Raw genomic sequence first — 22,697 nt, forward strand, 5'->3', positions numbered from 1 at the left:
TTGGTTAGATTTGGCCAAGAGGGTGTGAATGCTTTAATGGAGCTGCCTTGATCAACTGAGTAGTCTTAGAACTTAATGAGGAGCTTGGAGATTGAAAAAGGCATCGAAAGTGTGAATCGAATTCAAACAGCTGGTTGTGTGTGTGAAAACACAAAACCGAACAGCCTTGAAGTGTGAATGGAATTTTTTAGCAAGTGATAGCTGCTTTGGAGAACTAATCGGTCAGCTTGGGGATATAAATCATCAGCTTGGAAGAAAGGAAACATCAGCTCCCTTGGCCCTTGGCATACACGAAGAGTTGCTTGGAAAAGATGAATCATCAGCACACCATATTCATGTCGTCCATTGTACATGGATACACCTAATAAATTAGCAAAATTAATTAGTTTAAGACACATTAATTTTAGTAGCCCAAGACACATTAAAATCATGCATTCAGCTAGGACACATTAAAACAAGTAATAACTAGGACATATTAAACACAAATAATAAATTAAGACACAACATAAATTCGGTTGTAGCTTAGACAAATTAAAAGCATGTAGAAATCTGAACACATTAAATTCGGCTAGCTCAAATATCTAAAAAGAATTTAATGACTAATTTGAGCTAGGGAATTCGAACATGAGCTGTGACAAATTGAATTAAAATAAAACTAATACTTAGTTTATTAAAATAATAAAAGAAGTAAGTTGGAAAGAAACTAAATCTAGATCAACGAGTTGAATTAAGCTCAAGTGAGCTGAATTGAACTAGATAGAGCTCGGCATGCTGGAGTGGAGTTGAAATTAGCTTGCACTACGGTGAATGGAGCTTGTATTAAGCTGGCCCAGTCTATCCTTTTGGTTTCGAGCTCATTGTCATTCCAGAGTTGAGCAAACAAAGCTAAAATAGCTTCTTGAAGACGCCTAGCCCGAGTTCGAGTTATGGGTCCTTTGGGTAACTTGATGGGATCACCCTTAGAGCTTGTTGAGCCTCGGGGCATGGTCACATCAAAGGGTGTGCCTGGTTACCGTGTGAGACACACGGCCTGGCCACATGGGCGTGTGTCCCCTATTTTGAGTGTAACAACCCATTTTTCAATGAAATTGGAACAGTGGTTTCGAGACCACAAATCCGGTCCAAAATATATTTTATTTTTATTTTACCATATGGTCAGTAATATGATAGAAATAACATGTGAAAATTTTGATATGAAAATTTTATTGATTTAGTGCTTAATTACGAGAAGGACTAAATCGCATAAAATGCGAAAGTTGAATTCTAGTAGCTGTAAGGGTCAAAGAGTTATGGAATTCAAAACTTAAGGTCATTATATGGTAATTAGACCATTAATAAAAGTATGTAGATTTTTATGGTGACTCCTCCATGGAATTATAGAAAAAGACAAGGGACTAAATTGGAAATACCAAAAATACATTATTAATTAAAAGATGAAAAGGAATTATATCATCTTATTTTTACCGTCTTCAACATAAAAACACATGGAAACCCTATGACAGAGAAAATAAGCTTTCATGGCCTAATTGGGTAAGTTTCCTTGTCCCATTTTTAGTAATTTTGGTACTTTTAGAACCGGGATTGTTTAATCTCCCTATTTGAGGGATTAATTTGAAAACTTATCAAGGTATGAAAATGTGTCATGGATTTATTATGCAAGAAATTAGAAATTTATGTAGAAAATGAAAGATTATTGATAAATAAACAACTTTTCCAAGGTGATTTTTGATGAAAACCTGATTTAGGGACTAAAATGTAAACTTGTAAAATTTGATGAAAATTTCTAAAATTTTATGTAAACATGTACTGGAAAATTTGTGATGGGGCTTTGGTTAGGCATGAAATAGGGAGTAATTTGTACAAATTAAATTTTTCGGGCCTAGGGACAAAATCATAATTTTTGGAAAAGTTAGGGGCAAAATGGTAATTTTGCTTAGGACATATAATTTTGCCTAGGACATAAATTGAGTCTGTATAAGTATGAAATGTATGAAATTAATGATTAAATTCATTTATATAGATCTGAAAAACACAAACTCAAGGTTAGATCGAGGAAAGGAAATGATTTCAGATTAGTAGATTATTAAGCAAACAAGTGTCGAGTTAAGTTCGTGTAACTTAACCGGATATGTAATTATGTAAAATGAATGTTGTGTTGTATGTAATATGATTTATGTTAATGTGCCTTACTTGTATGTTATGATGGAAAATTTATACATACTTGAAATGATGATAAAGGGGTTAAGTCCCAATTGAACATTGAATTCCGATGAATGTATATGCTTTCCTGAAATTAATGAGGTCCTGCATTTGTTACAGATGGGATTTAGCTCGGACGAGTAATCCCAGTGACCTTGTTATATAAAGGGTTTAGCCCATACGGGTAATCCTAATATAATGCCTTTCGAGTATGCGTTAGGTTTAGGGTTTAGCCTAGACTAATAATCCTAATCAAGCTTTTTGAGCATACGCTATATAAAAGATTTAGCTTGGACTGGTAATCCTATCATACGACATGTGGCTCGAGCGTGTGTTCTTTGATTAAGTACCTTAAGGTTTACCCTCGATAAGAATTGATGGATTAATGAATCGTACACCTTGAGTGTACTACTTAAGCCTTCATCGGGATTTCAATGATTCAATGGACATATAACTCTTGAATTGGCATGAAAATCTTGAGATAAATGATAATGACTTGAAAGAACATTGCTTGATGAGCTCATCTATGTTACTTGATTTATATGAATAGTTGGTGACTAACATGTTTGATGAAATGTATGTGATTAGGCCTTTTAGCCAAATGGATGGAAACATAACATTGTATGCCTAAATTTATTAAACAAGATTGGTAAGTTTAGTTTCTTTTATACGAACTTACTAAGCAAGTAGTGCTTACTCCTTTTATTTTTCCCTTGTTTTATAGTGCTCGGAAGCTCGTGAAGGTTAGAAGATTGCGGGAGGATCGTCACACTATCAACTAGCATTTTGGGTATGTTTAGTGAAATCATTTTGATGTAATGGCATGTACAGGGAAACTTGGCCAATAGTGGCTTGAACTGTCATTTTGTAACCTAGCCATTGGAATGGCTAGTGATAGCTCATTTTGGATATAATTTAGTAAGCTATTATGGTATATACATATATTTCCACATGTGTTATGTTGAGTTCATGTGATCAAATGTTATTAATGCCTAAGTTAAGATAAGGTGAGTTCGTATCCATGTATGTATGAAATGGTATGCCTTGTTAAATGATGGAATTACTTACTTAAATTCTTGAATTGGTTGGAATTGGTTGAGTGTTTTATGTGCAAGTTTTTAGGTGAGAAATGAAGCTAGGAAATGGCTTCACTTTGTCTACACAGGCAAACACACGGGTATATCTCTAGACCGTTTGTAACACACGGCCTGGTGACACGAGCATGTGGTTAGGTCGTGTGTCCCCTGCACCTAAATTTTGAGAAATAAAATGCACAGAATTGGGCGCAAGGGCAGAGACACGGGCGTGTGTCTCAACCGTGTGAGCCACACGGCCTAGAACATGGGCGTGTGTCTTGGCTGTGTGAAACCTGCACCTAATTCGAATTAAATTAATTAACTACACGGCCTAGCACACGGGCATGTGGCATGGCCGTGTGTGCAAGTCAGAGAGTTACACGGGGTCAAATATGGACTCTAGCACGGGCATGTCCCAGGGTCACACGAGCGTGTCCCTTGGACCACACAGGTGTGTGAGCCCTGCAACTTGGAAAAATTTTGTAATTTTGTGAAAAATTCTTAGAGGTCCTGGTTAAGTCCTAATTCGATTCTAAGGCTCGTATTGGATCTCGAGGGTCCAATTAAAGGATGTTATGAATAATCTTGGTTAATGAATAGTGACTTACATGAATTAATTGAAAAATGTTATGTATGTTTTGGTAATGCTCCGAAACCCTGTTCCGGTGACGGGTACGGGTTAGGGGTTTTACATTGAGAAAAAATTCAAAATTAGTGAAAGTTTCCTAAGTTATCGGTTTAGTCCCGAATAACTCCCAATGTATGTTTAGGGCCTCGTAGGCTCGTATTAGAGACAAATTGTTTGAGTTTGAATGATGATTTTGTGAAATGGTTAAATGTATGATAAAAGTATGTATAATTGTGTTGTAAGTCAGGTAACTCTCCGTAACCCTATTCCGACGTTGAATACGGGCGAGGGGTGCTACAATATGGCATGGTTATCTCATATATGCATGACTTACTATGAAAATTTTATAATATTCACATTCATTTATTCATAAAAAAACAATAATTTTGATTCTTAACAATTTTATTTTAAGGGAAAAAACTGTAGAAGTGAATGTGAATCGTGTATCAGGTTGGATCCCAAGAAAGGGAGGTGAGTCATATTTGACCACTTAAAATCCAAGCCTTTCTTAGCCAGATCCAATCCTAAACATTCACCTTCTCATTACCACAATTCTTATATTAAATCGATCACCATCGATCGTCTAATACATATATATCACAATCATATCAATAATAATAATTGAACAAATATATAATGAGATGGTAAATAAATAAAGTTGCAAGCTACGGTTTCCATGGTTCTATTTCTAGAAAATAAATGAAAAAAATAAAAATTACATAGTTTTTAGTTTTTCACCACAAAGCATTCCTTGTGTTTTCAACCACCATCACTCTATCTTCTCCTCGTCATGGACTCCTTTTTGAAAAAATTACATTTTTATCCTATGTCTGTTTCTATAAAAAATAATCCTAGATAGAGATGATAGTGCATGGTCTATTTCCTATGAACCACAACCCTAGAAAATAATTATATAAAAAATATATAATATCACATACATTCCCCTACACATGCGAATAATTACAAGAATGTCACATCTTATCAAATATTAATCGAACAAGATGAAGAGAGAGGTTTAGTCTCGATTTGCACTATAAAAATAGTACAATATAGTTGTTGATACCAATTGTTGGAAAAAATCTGGTTTGAAAATGGTTTTCTTGTAGAGCAGAAAATTAAAATTTTGAAAACCGACCTGGTTTTTGATATTTTTAGCAATAAACCTTAGTCCAAAATTGTACTTCTATTTTCAGATAAGCAGATCCTTGATGTTTTCTAGCTTTCAACCAAATGATCTTCTCCACTATCTCGTACCACGAACTGCTTCGAGTGTGGGCTTGAATCAAAACATAAAACTAGCAAATGTTCTCTTTTCTTTTTGGGGTGAAATTGAAAATGCTCTCTTCTTTAATAGAAATCGATAGACTTGTTATTCTAGAAAAATATATTTAATAGTTGAGAAAAAATTCTCTCTATTTTTTGACAGAGTAACAATCTATTTATAGGGAGTGAAGGTAGAAGCCTTGTTGAATTGTAGCGGTTTTTTCAAATAGAAAAACAACTTCCTAGTCCAACAATGAGAGAGAGATGGGCTAATAAGGTGTGTTTCCCCTCATATGTATTATGATGGGGTTCAGACACCTCATTTATTGGGTCCAATTACGAGAACTTCTTGGACTTTTTGACCTAATACTCTGTAATGTGATCCAAACCGATTCGATTCTTATATTTCCAAAAATAAATTTTAATATTTTATATTGAACAATTTTTTCATCCCTATTTTACCCCTAGTAAAATTTTGAGAAAATATGTTCAATATGTCATAACTAAACATTTTCATTGTGACCAAATGTTTTATTTTCATTTTCTGGCTTTAAAACAGCTTAAAAACATAAACTTATTCTTTTGATCATTTTTAAGTAATCCATATAGAATTGCAATGGATCATATCCATTTCCATTTCCATTTACATTCATTTCCAAATGATTCCATTTTTCCATTTTGAAAAAAACCATAATCATTCTTGAATGTTTTCCATTTCTTTTTTCCTATTCATTATGCTCATTTCTATTCAAACTCATAATTCTTTTTTGGTTTGAACGAGCTAGCAGAGGGAGTGATTGGCCATATGTAATTGAGGCTTGAATGATTTATAATTAAGTTGTGGCTTTTTTCTTATTAATTATAAAATCATTTATTGACTGAGCTCTCCCTAATGACATATCATTACGAAAGCAACTACTCAGTGCTTGTCCAATGACTTTGTCATAAGTGTGTTACCCTTATAGGATATCCTTTATCTCTTTGGGATAATATTCATTCTTCCAATATGATCCTATTTTATATCATGATAACCTATACATCTTCCTTCATGAAAAGTCAATCATTATCAAATAGTGATCAAGTCATCCATCACAAAGACAGATGACCCGTGGCCATGTTTACTTTTTATTAACCATTTAATGCCAATGAGAAGGTATCCTTTACCTATGTTTTGGGCTATGAATTCCACTGTTGTGAATGATAGTACTTGACAACTTGGCTCAAGGAAAAGCTAGATTGCTCAGATGACTTTCTGATAGGGAAGGCACAAGAAAGCATAGATTAAAAAGTGCAAGGACGTAGCAAATAGGTACGTTACCCCTCTATACCTCCCTCGGGGAGGCGTACCATTAGGAACATTGATAAACCGTAATTTATACATATTTTTACCCCATGCTTAACACATTTTATGAATGATTTTTCCTTAGAATTGGTGAATTCGATGCTCCTAATGCCTTAATTTCATGTTTTGTACTTAGGAGAGCATAGGAGAGCAAAATGAATGAGAAACGGGCCAAAAACAGAGAAAATGGGCCAAAGTACGAATTCAACACAGCCTGGACCTCCTCACATGGGCAGACCACATGGCCGTGCCTATTTAACAGGCTCGAGCACGGCCTAAAGTAATCGCACACGGGTGTGTCACACGGGCGTGTCCCTGTCAAGCTCAAGTTGAGTCCAATTTGGAAAAGCCTAATTTCGAGGGTTCTTAGGCATTCCAAAGCCTATAAATACACCCTAGAGGAGGAAGAAAAGGGGAGGCACAGAAAAGGAGGAAGGAATTACTCGAACACAAACCGATTGTTCCATCTCAGAAGCCGGATGATTCATCATCAAGACTGAAGATCTCCCCTCAATTTCCCTTCAGGATTTTTGGGTTTTCTTTATGTTTTGTATTCGTTATTCTTCTGAGATGTTTTCCTTTTTAGTTATGAACTAAATCCCTTAAATACCTAAGGGGAATGAAACCTAAGATGAATCTTGTTATTATTTTCTGAATTGTATGATAAATATTTAACTTGTTCTTAATTATGTGTTCTTAATTCTTGTTTTGATATCCCAGGATACTGATTCAAGATAAGCTCTTATTCAGAGGAGGAATAGACCTTGTCCAATAGTACATTTGTCGTAATTAAGTGGAGTTGATTGCGCGCCTAGAGATAGGGTGACAAGATTTTGTCAGATTAGGGTGAAACCTAATAAGGGGATCCATAGATCAAGTTAATGCAACCTTAAGGAGTTAATTAGAGAAAAGTCTCAATTATTCAATCTAAGGATTAGACGTTATTAGTCTTGAATAGAGATAATAACATAACTTAGGGATCTCTAGGGAACAAGTTAGATGAATAAATCGTCCGATTCAGAGCCAGAATAACAAGTAAAGTCTAGGTGGATTTTTCCTTAGGTATTGTCTTAATTCAATCATTTTCTAAAAGTAATCTCCCAATTCTACTTTCTGTGAATTCTTAGTTTAGATAATTAGTTAGTTAAAACAAAACCCCCTTATTTTTAGGCTAGATAATAAAAAGGCAGTCATTATTAGTACTTTTAGTTCATTTGGGTTCGACAATCCAGTCTTGTTAAAACTATACTACTGTTCGATAGGTACACTTGCCTACATCGTGATAATAGTTAGTTTCAAGAACGATTCAGTATAAATATTTAAAACCTATCACACGAAAATCGCGATCAAATTTTTGACACCGTTGCTGGGGAACTAAGATATTAGGAACGCTCAATTTTTATTACTTTAGCCATTATTTTTCTTGCAATTTAATTTAATTTAATTTTTTTATTATTTATTAATTTACTTTTTCTTTCTCTTGGCAGGTTTTTATAGTTTATGACTAGAAGAAACCCGTCAGGACCACTACTTTTTGACAAAGAAATCGATCGCACAGTTCGCAGAAACCAAAGAGAAATAAGGCGAAGCTTAAGATACACAGAGAATGAACAAGAGGACGATACTCAACCCCCACGATACACAGAGAATGAACAAGAGGACGATACTCAACCCCCACCCGAAGAGATGGCTGAAAACCAAGACAATCAGCTACCTCATGTAATTGTAGTTAATCAAAATCCTGCTCTACACACTATGTATGATTATGCTAAACCTTCTTTAACAGGAACTGAATCAAGCATAGTTAGACTTGCTGTAGCTACAAATACTTTTGAACTAAAACCTAACACTATTCAAATGATATAGCAATTTGTTCAGTTTGATGGTTTGCAGGATGAGGATCCCAACGCTCACTTAGCAAACTTTTTGGAACTATGCGATACATTTAAAATTAATGGTGTTTCTGATGATGCCATCGTCTTCAGTTATTCCCTTTTTCATTGAGGAAAAAAGCTAAACGGTGGTTGAACTCGTTACCACGAGGGTCAATCACTACTTGGGAAAAAATGACCAAAAAATTTCTATTAAAATATTTCCCGCCGACTAAAACGGCCAAATTACGTAATGATATCTCTTCTTTTGTGCAGATGGATTTAGAAACACTCTACAATGCATGGGAGAGATACAAGGACCTTTTGAGAAGGTGCCCTCACCATGGGTTAAAGCTTTGGCTATAGGTTCAAACATTCCATAATGGCCTGAATCCTTCGACTCGGCAAATGGTTGACGCAGTTGCTGGTGGAACCATCAATAATAAAACACCTGAAGATGCTTATAAGTTTATAGAGGAGATGTCACTGAATAACTATCAGTGGCAAGTCATGAGGACAAAACCAACAAAAACAGCCAGAGTTTATAACGTCATTCGGTCACCATGCTCTCTAATCAGGTAGAACTCTTGAATAAGAGAATTGATGGTGTTCTTAGTTCTTCACAGGCTCACCCGGTAATGCAGTGCGAAGCAAGTGGAGGTGGATCAAGCAATTCGGAATACCAACCTTATGGCCACAACATGGATAATGAGCAGTTAAATTACATATGTAATAATCGTCGATCTCAAAACCATCCATATAGTAACACTTATAATGCAGGTTGGAGGAACCACCCAAATTTCTTATGGGGAGGTCAAGGAAATCAGAGACCACCTCCAGGATACCAACAACCACCCTACCAACATAAGAAGAAGCCGAACCTTGAAGAGATGCTGTCTAAATTTATCTCGGTATCAGAAACCCATTTTCAGAACACCGAGACAACACTTAAAAATCAACAAGCGTCGATCCAAGGGCTCGAAACTCAGATAGGCCAGCTGTCCAAACTAATCTCCGAACGACCACAAGGTTGCTTGCCAAGTAATACTGAACCCAACCCAAGGGAACAGCTCAATGCAATTAATATTAAAGATGACGAAGGAGTCGTTGAGCCTGAGCCAGAACCGAGACAAGAAACTGTGATAGGCAGAGGTTAAGGTGAGGTAGGTCATAATAAAAACAAATTAGTGAATGTCGAATATAAACCTCGTGTGCAATACCCCAATGCAACAAGGAAAGACCGCTCAGATGAACAATTTGGTAAATTCCTTAAACTCTTAAAAAATTACATATTAACTTGCTGTTTATTGAAGCTCTATCGCAGATGCCAAACGCAATGAAATTTTTAAAGGAGCTTTTAGCAAATAAGCGGAAGTTGGACGAGGCATCGTATGTGGAGCTAAATGTAGTTTGCTTAGCTATTCTACAGAATAAACTACCCAACAAACTAAAAGATCCAAGGATTTTTACGATTCCTTGCTTAATTGGTAGTTTAGATGTTAATAATGCATTAGCCAATTTAGGGGCTAGTATTAACGTAATACCCTACAACATGTTTAAACAATTAGGTCTTGGGAAACCTAAACAGACTAGGATGAGCATTCAATTAGCAGATAAAACTATAAGATTTCCTAGGGGTATTATTGAAGATGTGCTAGTTAAAATCGATAAATTTATATTTCCCATAGACTTTATTGTTCTAGACATAGAGGACGACAGCAACACTTCTTTGATTTTAGGACGGCCATTTTTAGCAACTGCTAAAACTATTATTGATGTTGGCACAGGTGAACTCACACTCCGTGTGGGAGACGAAACAATCACCCTTCAAGCTTGCAATTTTGGCAACACATCGGAAATTGAAGGTGATCATCTAAACCATTCTACTAAAACTGATGATATGGTACAACCTACTTTGTAGGAAATGAGTCTGAAGGAAACACATGAGTCATTCTCAAGCAGTAGCAGAGGACCTAATCATGAGGATTGAAGGCTACAAATCGAGGTACTAGATGAATGGCGGACGCATAAACTGAGAACTCATGATAAACCAAAACTACGCCAAAACGAGCTCAACACCTTCCCAAATCAACTTAAGGTTAGAGATAAAGTCTTATTAGATGCCGCAGATCCTCACATTGTCACTACCACACCGAATGAAGAAATCCCTCTTACAGTACTTAGCATTTTCCTATTCGGTACAGTCGAGGTAAGTCATCCCAAGTTCGGCACTTTTAAGGCAAACAACACCCGTCTGAAACCTTATTTTGATGAGAATGATAGCAGGAATGAGGAGTATAAACTCCTCAAACCAACATGACCATTCAAGGGAGAGGTAAGTCGAGATTAGACTATAAATAAGCGCTTCTCGGGAGGCAACCCAAGCACTAACAATATTAACTTCTTTAAATTTTAGTTTTTAACACCTAACTCACCAACAGAGATCTTGAATATAGGTTTTTCCACACAGACACGGCCAAGAACACGGGCGTGTTTAGGGCCGTGTGAGAACAGGGCAAAGATTTCCCCAACACGGGTTATGATAAATTGTGACAGCTGTGCGACATGACCATGGGCGAACCTACCAAAACAACACAGGCGTTCGACACGCCCGTGTCTAGAACTCGTGGCCGAAGCTGTCAAATCAACATGGGCGTGCAACATTCCCGTGCCAAGCAACCATGGTCGAACCTGTTAAACTAACATGGGTGTGGGCCTACTTACACGGGCGGGGGAGAAGCGAACAAAGCCAGGCACAGTCGTGCGACATGGCCGTGTGCACCCACACGCCCAAGGAATACGGGCGTGGACTAACTATTTAGATGCGCCCAAATTCAAAATTCGTGAGTCACACAGGCAAAAATTGGGGAACACAGGCGTGCTCCATGGTCGTGTGCGCAAAATCTATAAATAGGCTGCACTATTCATTATCTTATTCACCCAAAAACCCTAACCCTAGCAGCTGCAAGTCCACACGCCCTCCCCGCCACGCCCGTGCGCCACTTCCAACTTCATTCCACACGCTTATTCTTCTTTTTTTTAGCATTTGTTCACTCTTTTCCCTTTAACTCCACTCATTTTCAATGCTATAATCTTCATGTATCTCACACTATGCTATCATTCAAGTTTCATTTCTTTTAGATTAGTTATCATTCATTCCACATGACATATTTTTATGAAACTCTCATGCCTTATTCACTTATTCTAAATCAATATTCATAGTTTTCAATTGTTTCTTGTTATTTACCATTACAACTCATGCCATGTGCTAAATTTATGCTCTTTATATTTCTATTAAATTCTTTGCCATTTTTACTCATATCACCATGCTAGTGCCACAAAAGTATGTCATTGAACTTATTGTTTTAGTTAGTTTTAGTAGTTGTGGCTGAAATTATGATTTTTATTTAAAATTTGTCTTCGTTTTACTTTGACCACTCATCAAGATGACTTTATGATTCTAATTGCAGGTACCATGTCATCTTCACATGGTAAAAAGGCCGCTGTCCCTGCTTCGAAGAAAAGGAAAAGAGCGTCATCTTCTCCTTGGTCCTACCACAAAAGTTCGTCACCCTTTCCTAAGGTTCCCCATTAGGCCCCAAGAAGAACTATTCCAAATACTCTGGGCCTGACCTTTAATTGCGGGCCGCTGTATTGACTGGGCTGCGGTAGAACAAGTTCAGTTGGCTGAAGCGATTCAAGCCCAATCCTAACCACTGACCCTTGAAAGTTGTTCTTTGGGATCATTGAGCCAACATACCTCGAGATCACGATAGAACTATGCTCAACGTTCCATCTTCAGACCTTGATGACGAATTATGATGATTCCGGCATGGTGAATTTCGCCTTGGTGGATTAGTCTGTCAGCTCAGCGTTCCAGAATTCGATACTGCACTAGGTTTATATAATGAGGAATTCAATGAGGAGAATGACTTACATGCTCTCAACCGCCACATCCATCATTCTCCTTCACGGTGCTGGGATGCACTAGTACCATGTGGGGCCACCTACAATCCTAGCCACTCCAAGGCATCGGCTCTCCCTCCATCTTTGAGGTACTTACACGCCATTTTGGCTCACACGATTACAGGATGGCAAGAGAGCACTAGCGTCGTCAACACTCACGATGCCTACTTTCTATGGTGTATGTCGCACGGGCACGTCACCGACCTTGCATATTTCATTGCCCTCGCTATTCAACACCAGACGGAGCGGCATAGGAAAGGGGTCATCTCCATTAGCCCCTATGTTACTCGGTTGGCTTGACACTTTGAGATCCTCAGCACTGCTGCCCAAGAATCATCCTTAACCCTCATTGGCCAGATGACTCCACAAGGCATCTCTAGCATGCTTAGCATAAGGATGATCGAAAAGCACCGAGGAACCTACCCTCCTCAATATCGTCTCGCCCAATCTAAAAAGGAGGAGGTCTACGAGGACATTCTTGACAATGTCCCTCCACAGCATTAGGACCCACCGTCTCAGCCACCACCACCCCCTCGTCCAGTTCATGCAGCGGCTTCATATGCTGACATTTTTGAGTGCCTCACTCGATTCGAGCAGCAGTGTTTTCAACAATTTCACAACATTGATGCTACGCTACAGCAGATTTGTTAGCACCTCCACATCTCATTTCCAGTTCCACCTCGCGAACCATCTAGTGATGAAGATGTTTAAAAACATTTATTTATTATTTTATGTTTTTAATTTTTATTAAAACTTATTTTTTTATTTTTCTTAGATTTTAGAATTTTATTTTTATTTATTAATATCGGTTATTTCATTTAGAGTAATTATTCTTATTTATACCCCCTAAAAAGTTCCTGATTCTGTCATAGTTATATAGAGCTCCTAAGCTCATCATCACATAGGAACTAAAAACTCCACCGGAAAAAGTTCTCCACGACTGCCATGTCCTGCTCGCCCACGACCATAGCTACCACTAGATATAATATTCTTTTGGCGCAAGACCTATGGACTAATGAACCTCTACCACTGCCAGAGTATCCTCCTCCGCCCTCACGCTGATTATTCTCCAACATTCCAGTTTAAGGAAATTCATTCAGCATTCAGGAAGTTTCACTTCTCTCCATATCTTATTTTGACATTCTTTTCTATACATCTATCTTTGTACATTGAGGGCAATGTACATCTTAAGTGTGGGGGGTATTTATTTCACTATCAGAAAAATCCCTGAATGACTGCCTTGTTCTCTTGAAAAGCTCTCATATCATATTTAGGATAAATATTGGTTGATTTATGATTTTGATTGATATATCCTGAATTAAAACATAGGCATTTATGGATTGATTGTTTAAACTTTAAGACATTAGGGAATCAAGCATGATAAGTTGACTTTTTGGAATTTAAAATTTTAGGTTTTTTCCCCAAAGTTTAGGTATTACTTTGAGTTGGAATTCACAAGTTTTAAACATCAAAAAGCCATAATTTTTGTGAGATTTTTGAGCCTTTTGAGCATCTATTAATTCTTTCATGCTAACTTTTATTATTGCTTTGAGTAAGTCAGTATTGAACTGTTATTCTAGAACTTGCTTGATTATGCATGTCAAGACCACACTTTTTGATTTGATATGCCAAAATGAGAAAGGTGCTTAGGATTAACCCACTCATGCCATGAAAAGCCTACCTCCACGATTAACCCTTAGTAAACCCCGTTGAGCTAACAAGTCAGTTCTTTTATTACCCTTAATATTAACCCTTAACCCATTATTGTTGAAATCCCATAAATTAATTTGATCCCCATTTTTGTCGAGATTGGAATTGAAATAGTTGCTTAACTATGTTTTATTCTACTTTGTAATTTAACTTGTTCTAATTTAAAAAAAAGTGTATACATCTTATTAGTAGTAATTTTCTGAGCTAAAGAAATTAAATTCCATATTCTGAGAAAAGCTTTATTGTATGCAATTGATGACTAGTTATTTTTTCTAGTTAGACAATTTTTCAATTCAATCTCGATTCTAACTTTTTCTTTCAGCTTGTGACCACACTCCCTAACCAAAGCCACGTTACAACCCTCTAAAGATCTTTTGATTGATGTATCACCTCAATTTATAGTGGTTTAGGGTTTATGGTTTATGGTTTAGTGTTTTAGGGTTTAGGGTTTATGGTTTTAAGGTTTAGTGTTTAGTGATTAGGGTTTAGGGTTTAGGGTTTATGGTTTAGGGTTTAGATCTTTTATTGTCCTTAAACACCTCGAGTGATTTGAGTGAATCTTTAGTGAGGATGTGAAACTCTGTGACATTTTGAATAAAAGGTAATTATTGAGACGAGGGGAGACACCTATATTTTCATGATAAAGTGCTTAACTTAGAATGATTGAAACTTTGATATTCTTTCAGTTGAATTTTCAATGTATGATTACCTATGGATTATTTTGAGATATTATCGAAAGGAATTATAGGTTGAGAAGGATTTATTTTGATTATGAGTTGAGAATTTTGCTTGAGGACAAGCAAATGCTTAAGTGTAGGGGTATTTGATAAATCGTAATTTATACATATTTTTACCCCATGCTTAACACATTTTATGAATGATTTTTCCTTAGAATTGGTGAATTCGATGCCCCTAATACCTTAATTTCATGTTTTATACTTAGGAGAGCATAGGAGAGCGAAAGGAACGAAAAACGGGCCAAAAACGGAGAAAATGGGCCAAAGTACAAATTCAACACAGCCTGGACCTCCTCACACGGGCAGACCACACGGCCATGTCAATTTGGCAGAATCGAAGCATGACTCACACAGGTGGACCACACGGTCGTGCCTATTTAATAGGATCGAGCACGGCCTGAAGTAATCGCACACGGACATGTCCCACGGGCGTGTCCTTGCCGAGCTCAAGTTGAGTCCAATTCGGAAAAAGGCTAATTTCGAGGGTTCTTAGGCATTCCAAAGCCTATAAATACACCCTGGAGGAGGAAGAAAAGGGGAGGAACGAAAAAAGAGGAAGGTATTACTCGAAGAAAGCCGATTGTTCCATCTCAGAAGTCGGATTCATCATCAAGACCAAAGATCTCCTCTCAATTTCCCTTCAGGATTTTTGGGTTTTCTTTATGTTTTGTATCCATTATTCTTCTGAGATGTTTTCCTTTTTAGTTATGAGCTAAATCCACTAAATACCTAAAGGGAATGAAACCTAAGACAAATCTTATTATTATTTTCTGAATTGTATGATAAATATTTAACTTGTTCTTAATTATGTGTTCTTAATTCTTGTTTAGATATCCTAGGATACTGATTCAAGATAAGCTCTTATTCAGAGGAGGAATAGACCCTATCTAAGAGTACATTTGTCATAATTAAGCGGAGTTGATTGCGCGCCTAAAGATAGGGTGACAAGATTTTGCCGAATTAGGGTGAAACCTAATAAGGGGATCCATAAATCAAGTTAATGCAACCCTAGGGTGTTAATTAGTGAAAAGTCTCAATTATTCAATCTAGGGATTAGACGTTATTAGTCTTGAATAAGGATAATAACATAAGTTGGGGATCTCTACGGAACAAGTTAGATGAATAAATCGTCCAATTCGGAGCCAGAATAACAAGTAAAGTCTAGGTGGATTTTTCCTTAGGTATTGTCTTAATTCAATCGTTTTCCAAAAGTAATCTCCCAATTCTACTTTATGTGAATTCTTAGTTTAGATAATTAGTTAGTTAAAACAAAACCCCCTTATTCTTAGGCTAGATAATAAAAAGGCAGTCATTACTAATACTTTTAGTTCTTTTGGGTTCGACAATCCGGTCTTGCTAAAACTATACTACTGTTCGATGGGTACACTTGCCTACATCGTGATAATAGTTAGTTTCAAGAACGATTCAGTATAAATATTTGAAATGTAACACCCCGTACCCGAGTCCGTTACCGAAGTCGAATACAAGGTGCACACAGACTTAACTTAATTGTTTTCACATCCATAAAAAATTTCCGACAAAATTTGGTTCTTTGCGTCCTTTATCGCCTTAAAAATCATATCTGGAGTTTCAAAACTCGAAAATCAGTTTCGTAATTTTTCCCTGAAACTAGACTCATATGTCCATCTACAGATTTTTTTCTAGAATTTTTGGTCGAGCCAATTAGTACAGTTTATTAGTTAAAGTCTCCCATGTTACAGGGGTCGACTACACTGACCTTCGTACATTACAACTTGGTCGAGCCAATTAGTACAGTTTATTAGTTAAAGACTCCCGTGTAATCTCACAATCTGAGAAACATACAATTCAGCTAGTTTATCCAATGAAAAATCCGTACGCATGGGGATAAAGTGAGTCGACTTAGTCAGTCTATCAATAACAACCCAAATCGCATCCTTCTTACTTGCGGACAATGGCAGTCCGGACACAAAGTCCATTGTGACTCGATCCCATTTCCACTCAGGTATCTTGATTGGCTGAAGTAATCCTGAAGGCACTTGATGTTCCACTTTCACTTGTTGACATATTAAACATCTTGAAACAAAGTTGGAGATGTCTCGTTTCATACCATGCCACCAAAACCGACGTTTCAAATCGTTGTACATCTTCGTACTCCCCGGGTGAATTGACATTCGGCTACAATGAGCTTCGTTCAGAATCATCGAAATGAGTTCTGAATTTCTTGGAACACACAAACGATTTCTGAACCTCAAACAATCGTCATCATCAACTTAAAACTCTGATTCCACATTTGGAACACATTCAGCCCGTTTTGCAACCAATTCATCATCGACTTTCTGAGCTTCACGAATTTGACGAATCAACAAGGGTTTGGCCTTTAATTCCGCCACTAGTACATTGTCGGATAGAACAGACAAGTGTACATTCATCGCTCGCAAGGCAAACAGTGATTTACGACTTAAGGCATCCGCAACCACATTAGCCTTTCCCGGGTGATAGTCAATGACAAGCTCATAATCTTTCAAAAACTTGAGCCAACGTCTTTGTCGCAGATTCAAGTCTCTTTGAGTCATCAAATATTTGAGACTTTTGTGATCCAAATACACATGGCACTTCTCCCCAAATAGGTAGTGTCGCCATATTTTCAAAGCGAATACGATGGCAGCTAGTTCGAGATCATGGGTCGGATAATTTTTCTCATGTGGCTTTAATTGTCTCGACGCATAGGCCACAACTCGACCTTCTTGCATCAATACGCAACCTAACCCAAGTAGGGAGGCGTCACTATAGATGACAAACTCTTTGCCCGATTAATTTGCACTAAAATTGAGCTTCAGTCAAATAAGTTTTCAGTTGATCAAAACTTTTCGACATTTTTCCGTCCATTCGAACTTAACATCTTTTGAAGTAGCCGTCATGGGTGTGGCTATCATCGAGAAACCTTTCACAAACAATCGGTAGTAACCGGCAAGTCCCAAAAACTCGAACCTCGATAATATTTCTCGAAGGCTTCCGTTAAGTATGGCTGAAATTTTGCTCGGTCGATTCGAATACCCGATCACGAGATACCACATGACCCAAGAAGCTAACCTCTCTTAACCGAACTCACACTTGCTTGAACTTAGCATATAACCGCTTATCCCGTAAAATTTGCAACACTAATCTCGGTGCTCCACATGTTCGGTCTCATCTCTTGAATAGACCAAGATGTCATCAATGAACACAACTACGAACCGATCCAAATATGGTGCGAAGATCCGATTCATCAAATCCATAAATACCGCAGGGCATTAGTGAGCCTAAAGCGGCATCACTAAGAACTCGTAGTGACCATATCTCGTTCAAGGCGGTTTTGGGTATGTCCGAATCTCGAATTAGATGGCGATAATAGCCGATCTCAAATCTATTTTTGAGAACACCGAGGCTCCTTGAGTTGATCGAACAAATCATCGATCTGTGATAACGGATATTTGTTCTTTATTGTCACTTTATTAAGCTGACGATAGTCGATGCACAACCTCATGGTTCCGTCCTTCTTTTTCACAAACAACACAGGTGCACCCCAAGGTGAAAAACTTGGTCGAGCGAAACCTCTATCCGTCAACTCTTGCAACTGAGCTTTCAACTCCTTCAACTCGGTTGGTGCCATACGATACGGAGCTATCGAAATTGGCGTAGTCCCAGGTACAAGCTCAATACCAAACTCTACTTCCCGAACAGGTGGTAAACCCGGTAATTCTTCGGGAAAAACATCCGGGTATTCACAAACCACCGGCACAGATTCGGGTTTCTTTTCTAACTCTTTGTCATCAAGTACATACGCAAGGTATGCTTCGCACCCCTTTCTTACATATTTCTGAGTCAACATTGATGATATTACAGCTGGCAACCCCTTTAAGTCCGTAGACTCAACTCGGATTATCTCGTTATTTGCGCACCTTAAATCAATGGTTTTTCTTTTGCAACTCACCACTGCGTCATATACGGTCAACCAGTCCATACCAAGAATAACATCAAATTCATCAAATGGTAAAAGCATCAAATCGGCCGGAAAACAGGATTCTCGGATCATTAGAGGGCATCTATTACACACTTTGTCAACAAGCGCATATTGACCCAAGGGATTTGACACTCGAATTACGAATTCAGTAGACTCAACAGGTAGAGTCTTACTGGATGCTAAGGTTTCACATACATATGAATGAGTAGAGCCAGGGTCAATCAACGCAATCACACTAGTATCAAAGAGAGTGAAAGTACCAGTGATAACATCAGGGGAGGATGCCTCCTCTCGTGCGCGAATGGCGTATGCTCTAGCAGGAGTACGGGTCTCGGACCGAACAGCCGTATCAGAGGCCCCTCTCTGACTACAACCCCTACCTCCTGAAATTCTCGGTGGCCTACCTCTAGCTGTCATTCCACTAGGTCTTGCACCTTGCATCCTATTCTTCTCATGAAGCTCCGTGCAATCTCTAATGAAGTGGTCCTTCGAACCGCATCCGTAACAGACCCTGTTGGTAGACTTACCCCAACATTCACCTATGTGTCTTCTCCCACATTGGGGGCATTCAGGTTTCTCTTGACGGTTATTGCCCACACTAGCTACCGAAGTAGCTCGGGAGTCCGTCGATGGTCGTGCTCTAATGGAAATTCCCTGATCGTCCTCGATTTATTAGTGTCCTCCTAAACTTCTTTACGGTGAGAACGGAGCTTTACCGTCGATCTTTTGCGATAGTCTCTAGCTTCAAATTCAGCCTTCTTCTTCTCCTTTCCAAGTTCCTCCGCCTTGCGGCTCGTTCAACTAGTGTTACAATTCTTTTATCTCCAAAATACCCACTAGTAGCTTTAAATCTTCATTCAATCCTTCTTCAAATCTCTTGCACATAGCAACCTCATCACCACACACTCCGGGCATACCGATCGAGTCTTACGAACTCATGTTCAGATTCGAGATCTTGTCATCGGCCTTGCTTGAGTTCCAAGAATTCCTTACGCTTTTGATCGATAAACCGTTGACTAATATATTTCTTTGAAATTCTATTTGAAAGAAATCCCAAGTAACTCGTTCGTTTGGGACTATGGAAATCAAAGTCCTCCACCAATAGTAAGCTGAGTCTCGCAACAAGGATATAGCACACTTTAGACATTCATCGGGTGTGCATGACAGTTCATCAAGCACCCGAATGGTGTTATCAAGCCAGAACTCGGCCCTTTTGGCATCATCAGTAACTATGGCCTTGAACTCCTCAGCCCCGCGCTTCCTAATCAAGTCTGGTGGCTTACTCAACCTCACGGGATCGATGGCGATGGCATTACGGGCTCTTGGGGTGGATTATTCAAATTCGGGAATTCTTGGACAGCCGGATTGGTTCGGGCATATTGCGCGACCCATTCATTCATCATGGTAAAGAAGGCTTGTTTAGCCCCCTCACCTTGATTATTCGCAGATGACCGAGGTTCAACAGCGGCGTCCCTTGCGCAGAGCAGCCGCTACACTTTCAACGTCATCCGCCAAGGTTCTCTCTACCGGGATCCATTTACTAATCAAAACAAAATTTTAACCATCGAAGTCATCACACATTTAAACATTAACATTAAGGCATGTATAGCTAGACTCATACGTGCTATGGTAGTCCTAGAACCGACTAAACCATAGCTCTAATACCAATAAAATTGTAACACCCGTGCCGAGTCCGTTCTGGGAGTCGAATACAAGGTGCACAGACTTAACTTAATTGTTTTCACAGTCCATAAAAAATTTCCAGACAAGCTAATTCTTGCATCACTGTCGCCTTAAAAATCATATTTGGAGTTTCAAAACTCGAAAATCAGTTTCGTAATTTTTCCCTGAAACTAGACTCATATTTCCATCTACATATTTTTTTTTTAGAATTTTTGGTCGAGCCAATTAGTACAGTTTATTAGTTAAAGTCTCCCATGTTACAGGGGTCGACTACACTGATCTTCGTGCGTTACAACTTGAATATCTCCCTGTGCAGGGCTTCAATACTGATGCTGTTTATTTCTATAGAAACTAAACTCAAAAAGGAATATATACATATATGGTATGACTCCTAATTCTCTCTGGTTAATTTATAATGAATTTCAAAAGTCAGAACAGGGAATCCAGGAACCGTTCTGGCCCTGTTTCACGAATACTTAAAATATCTCTCAATATACAACTCATATGACCGTTTCGTTTCTTCCATATGAAAGTAGATTCATCAAGGCTCATTTACATAATTTATTCACTATTTAATTCCACTCCTGCTATTTTTAGTGATTTTTCACATCCACACCACTACTGCTGTCAGCATCTATTACTAAAACAAACTATGCCTATTTCATGACTTTTCCTTGATTTAACTAATAATTCATCATGCATGTCCCAAATTATAACCATGATTTGTGTCCAAACATCACAAAACCAATTCCAACCAAACATTTACGCCATTTTCGCATGGCTAAAAGTTTACATACCAAATTTCAACAAAGCATAACAACTATACATGTCGAAATGTACTCCTAGACCAACTACGAAGAAAATACCAAAAGTCATTAGCGGTGTGATGACTTCGATGACGGTCCCGAATACGCAAAAAGTCGAGTCCAAGAAACCTAAAATAGGTGACAAGCAAACACCAAATGAGTATATAACTCAGTAAGTCATAAGCAATGCACTACCAACCATTAATAACATTATCGCAAGAGGAAACAAAATGGAACTAGGCTAATTACTCCATTCAAACCGAACTATACCATAGTTCCTTAGACCTTTCGATTCAATCTCATACCAAGTTACACATTCACATCCCATATACTAATCAATAGGATATTTGAAGCATTTTTATACACCATTTTGTTTTCGTTACAATCATACATCTACATGACCTTTCACTTATTCCACGATAATTCTTATGTACGTGACTTCAATTTAAATTGTCACATAGGTTCGAAACTTACCAAGCTCAACTCCAAATATAAACATAGCGCCTATTAGCCATGAACTCAAGGTACTTACCCGATCCGCTATCCGTGATCGACTCAATAATGTCGCACACTCAGTGTCAATAGTGATTCAAAAGCATATAGTGAGTCCGCACACTTAGTGCTATATAATCAACTCGCACACTTAGTGCTATATGATCAAACTCGCACACTTAGTGCTGTACAAATTTTAAACCTGCACACTTAGTGCCATTCTCATGATCACAAATGTTTATACCCGCACACTTAGTGCCGAAATCAACAACTCAATACATCTCACCTCTTTTCTTTTCATTCAATACTTTCATCACCACATACATACATGTATATAAATTTATCATTCCTTTCGGCATAATTACATAGACATTATGTCTATTTAAATCAATACAAAATATATGCTTAGTGACCTACCTTGTGTGGTGTAAAATAATTCCAAGTCGGCTACTCGATGACCTTCGATTTCCCCTTGTTGGACGCCTCTCCTTTAGGATCTTAAGCTTAAACAAATAAATTAACTCATTCAACCGCTTTGCTACACATATTGATATTCACAATTTAATGATTTTATGACATACAGAACGGCATGGTAAAATTTTTATCTTGCTACCTCATACTCTTAGCTATTTGGCTCATAACCATATGCTATAGCCCTACTATCAATAATCCAATCACACATGCATATATATATATATGGCGAATGTACAAAGCATAGACTCATCATCACCTATGCTCTTAATGTGATGGCGAATATGCATACATGTATATACACTATTAATCAATCACTAACATTGCACTTCACCTTAATAGCTAGCTTAGCAAACCTCGATTTAACACATAGTTGTTCATAACACAACTTAAGCATACTCTCCATTCCATCAATTCCAAAACTTAATGTCTTACTCAAAAATGCTAAAAAGAAAATCCAAGAGTCATCAA

The 22,697-nt window shown here is 37.8% G+C and overlaps 1 non-coding gene across 1 annotated transcript; it reads right to left on the reverse strand.

Moving 5' to 3' along the window:
* Positions 1-8,622: 8,622 nt before the first annotated feature.
* LOC128286272 (small nucleolar RNA R71) lies at positions 8,623-8,729 on the reverse strand. The gene has a single exon (XR_008276815.1). It is a non-coding gene; the product is annotated as a small nucleolar RNA R71 (small nucleolar RNA).
* Between the last annotated feature and the right edge of the window lie 13,968 nt (positions 8,730-22,697).

Source organism: Gossypium arboreum, chromosome 12, assembly GCF_025698485.1.
Source record: "Gossypium arboreum isolate Shixiya-1 chromosome 12, ASM2569848v2, whole genome shotgun sequence".
In the NCBI taxonomy this organism is placed as follows: Eukaryota; Viridiplantae; Streptophyta; class Magnoliopsida; order Malvales; family Malvaceae; genus Gossypium; species Gossypium arboreum.